The sequence below is a fragment of the Pongo pygmaeus genome, chromosome X, assembly GCF_028885625.2.
Source record: "Pongo pygmaeus isolate AG05252 chromosome X, NHGRI_mPonPyg2-v2.0_pri, whole genome shotgun sequence".
In the NCBI taxonomy this organism is placed as follows: Eukaryota; Metazoa; Chordata; class Mammalia; order Primates; family Hominidae; genus Pongo; species Pongo pygmaeus.
The window spans coordinates 53391447-53395454 of record NC_072396.2 but is presented as its reverse complement, the minus strand read 5'-3'; the positions used below and the strand labels follow the sequence as shown (position 1 = coordinate 53395454).

At 48.0% G+C, this 4008-nt stretch overlaps 1 pseudogene; it reads left to right on the top strand.

Moving 5' to 3' along the window:
• The first annotated feature begins 294 nt into the window (after window positions 1–294).
• LOC129024614 (eukaryotic initiation factor 4A-II-like) lies at window positions 295–1539 on the top strand (annotated as a pseudogene).
• Window positions 1540–4008: the final 2469 nt, after the last annotated feature.

The window sequence follows — 4008 nt, the reverse complement described above, 5'->3', positions numbered from 1 at the left end:
GGGTGACATGGGACTGTGTGTTTCCAGTGTTTCTTGATGCAGGAAATTGTTTGGGCAAAGAAACAAAAGCTCTCTTATGTCCCTTTCTTTTTACTAAAAAATGCCCTGTGGATGCGGATACAGGTGTTATGGGATCTTTGGGGTGTCGATTTTCTGGCTGGAAACCTCTGTGGCTGGTGTCGCCTTTGTTCAAGTTCTTGTCCTGCATCCAGGAAGTATAAGGTACGCAGACAAGTGGAGGGTAAACAAGACAAAGAGGACTTTTCAGTCGGGCACTGAGTGGTTTTTTGGATCATGTCTGGTGGCTCCATGGATTATAACAGAGAACGTGGCAGCCCAGAGGGTATGGACCCCGATGGTGTCATTGAGAGGAACTGGAATGAGATTGTTGATAACTTTGATGATATGAATTTAAAGGAGTCTCTTCTTTGGGGCATCTATGCTTACGATTTTGAGAAGTCTTCTGCTATTCAGCAGAGAGCTATTATTACCTGTATGAAAGGGTATGATGTGATTGCTCAAGCTCAGTCAGGTACTGGCAAGACAGCCACATTTGCTATTTCCATCTTGCAACAGTTGGAGACCCAAGCACTAATGCTGGCCCTCACCAGAGAACTAGCTCCACAGATCCAAAAGGTAATTCTGGCACTTGGAGACTATATGGGAGCAACTTGTCATGTCTGCATTGGTGGAACAAATGTTCGAACTGAAATGCAAAAACTGCAGGCTGAAGCACCACATATTGTTGTTGGTACACCTGGGAGAGTGTTTGATATGTTAAACAGAAGATATCTTTTTCCAAAATGGATCAAAATGCTTGTTTGGGATGAAGCAGATGAAATGTTGAGCCGTGGGTTTAAAGATGAAATCTATGAGATTTTCCAAAAACTAAATACAAGTATTCAGGTTGTGTTGCTTTCTGCCACAATGCCAACTGATGTATTGGAAGTGACCAAAAAATTCATGAGAGATCCAATTCGAATTCTGGTGAAAAAGGAATAATTGACCCTTGAAGGAATCAAAAAGTTTTATATTAATGTTGAGAGAGAGGAGTGGAAGTTGGATACACTTTGTGGCTTGTACGAGACACTGACCATTACGCAGGCTGTTATTTTTCTCAAGGCCCAAAGTGGACTGGCTGACTGAGAAAATGCATGCCAGAGACTTCAGTTTCTGCTCTGCATGGTGACATGGACCAGAAGGAGAGAGATGTTATCATGAGGGAATTCTGATCAGGGTCAAGCCATGTTCTGATCACTACTGACTTGTTGGCTCATGGGATTGATGTGCAACAACTGTCTTTGGTTATAAATTATGATCTACCTACCAATCATGAAAACTATATTCACAGAATTGGCAGAGGGGGACTATTTGGGAGGAAAGGTGTGGCTGTAAACTTTGTTACTGAAGAAGACAAGAGGGTTCTTCATGACATTGAGACTTTCTACAATACTACAGTAAAGGAGATGCCCATGAATGTGGCTGATCTTATTTAATTCCTGGGATGAGAGTTTTGGATGCAGTGCTCGCTGTTGCTGAATAGGCAATGACAATGTGTATTGTGGTTCTTTCTTTGGGACTATTTGAATCTTGTCTCAATGCCCATAATGGATCAGAAATATAGATTTTGATAGCAAAGCTACATTAGTCATGAGCTCTTGTGAGGAAAGTCATTGGCTTCATCCTCTTTAGAGTTAGACTGTTGGGGTGGGTATAAAAGATGGAGTCTGTAAAATCTTTCTTTCTTAGAAATTTATTTCCTAGTTCTGTAGAAATGGTTGTATTAGATGTTCTCTATGATTTAATAATATACTTGTGGGCTAAAAGATATAAGTGCTGTATAAAATCAGCCAATTATGTTAAACTAGCATATCTGCCTTTATTGTGTTTGTCATTAGCCTGAGTAGAAAGGACTTTAAAATTTTTTTTAGAAAGCATTTGAATGCATTTTGTTTGGTATTATATTTATTCAGTAAAATATTTAATCAGTGCTAAGTGTGAACTGGACCCTGTTGCTAAGCTCCGGCAAGCAATCATCCTAGATAGGGTTTAATCCCCAGTAAAATTGCCATATTGCACATGTCTTAATTAAGTTTGAATGTTAAGTAAATTGTATATTCACTTTTTTAAAAAACAAGACAAAGAGGAGCTTTATTGTGTGTTAGAACAGCTCAGAGGAGATCCGCAGTGGGTAGTTCCTCTTTAGGCAGGTTGTTCTGTCAAGTGTTCAGCTCTCAGCAGAGAGGAGGCCCTGAAGAGTGTGGCTCCTCTTTGCAGGCAGGTCTTTCCAACGTCTGCAGCTCTCAGCAGAGAGGAGGCCCTGGAGAGGGTAGCTCCTCTCTGCAGCTGGTCATCCCATTTTCTCTCCATCCTTTGCCCTGCTCTGGCTGAGTCCCAGGCATTTACGGACCTCAGAGGGGAGAAAGTGCATGTACATTGGTCCATGGGTGGCCACGGATGGGCCCAGAAAAGGCACCACAAGTCCACACTCTGGTCTCTGGGATTGGCCGCCTGGCCAGTACCTGGTCTGAAGGTGGGGCCTTGCCAGGGACCGCCCCTTTCTGCTCTGGAGCCTGTCTGCCTCCCACTGCAGTCTATGGTGCCCAGGCTGCTCACACCAAGGGGCATCTGCAGGCCTCCACCCAGCTGCCCTCAGCACCCCCTTGGCTTCCCGTCTCATGTTCCTCAAAAATCAAATTCTGGAGGTGTCTGAGGTGGCAGGGGGATGGCACGCCAGTGCTGGCCTGGCTATGTGCACACTTGGCTGAGCTGTGACAGTGCAGGGGCTCAGCTCCCAACCTGCTCTGAAATCAGAGTGGGTTCTGGGAGCAGGGAGAGATCAGGCAGTGGGAGCTGACACTTCCAAACCTGCAGGGACAGTGGGGGCCTTCCTGGGCTTCAGAGAGTGCAGGCTGCAGACACGCCTGGGTCTTCCACCTGGGAGGGCAGTTGCAGCTGCTCCTGGGGAGCTCCCAATCCACCAACTCTGAAGGGGTGGGGCTCCCACTTGTCCCCAGCTCCTGGGTCTGCAGCCATAGATCGTTTGGTTGCAGCTGCACCCGGGAGGGCAGAGATCCTGCCTGCTCACGGTCCCCCCAAGAGGACAGGGAGGCTTGGATCTGCAGCCACAATATGCCTGTTCCATGGAGCTAGAGGTCTGGGTCTACAGCTGCAGTTTGGGCAGCTGCAGGTGCACCCAGGAGCTCCCTCCCCAACTCGTAAAAGGTGGGGAGCCCACTTGTCCCTGGCTCCTGCTGCCTCCACAGAATATGCAGCCCTGGCTGGGCCTCCCTGCTGCAGCCAGTGTGATGGCAGCAGCTGCTGCTATCATGGTGACAGTGAGGAAACTCTGGCTGTCCCTGAAAGTCCCTGGCTCAATGTGCGTGACCCTTCCTATGCAAGTTCCTGCTGCCCGTGGGTCTTGCTGTCTGCCTTCTGTTCCTGCAGAGCTGTGGGAGGAAATGTCGTGACTTCTTTCTTGCTGACTATGACACATCAGGTAGGTCCACAGATCAGTCCTCCCAGAAGTTGAAGTGTGAGTGAGTGTGAGGGAAAGTGGGCAGACTTCCCATGGGTTGGGCCACTTGGTCCATGGCCTGATAGAGAGCCTCTTCCTCCTACTAGAAGTCAGCGACACCACCATGCACTTGCTCCCTTGAGGGGCCTGGAAAAGGGAGGAACAAGGGCCATAGAGGGAGGAGGGTCAGGTGAACACGGAGTGAGTTTTGAATGGTGATATTTGGGTATTTGAGTTGCAGAGGCATAAAAAAAAACACACAGGGAGGATGGATTCCAAAGTCCTTAGTGGGGTCCTAGGAAGGGATGGAGGAAAGAGCAGGGGGAGGGGGGACAAGGACGGAGACACCACAGCCCTTAAGGCAAGCGCACATCTCACTGCACATGCTCTTTGGGCGTCCACCTCAGTGCACATGTTCACTGAGCGTCTTCTGCTCTACCCCTTCGCCCACGTGGTGAATGCCTCGGAGCTGTGAGGCCAAGTTCCTAAGG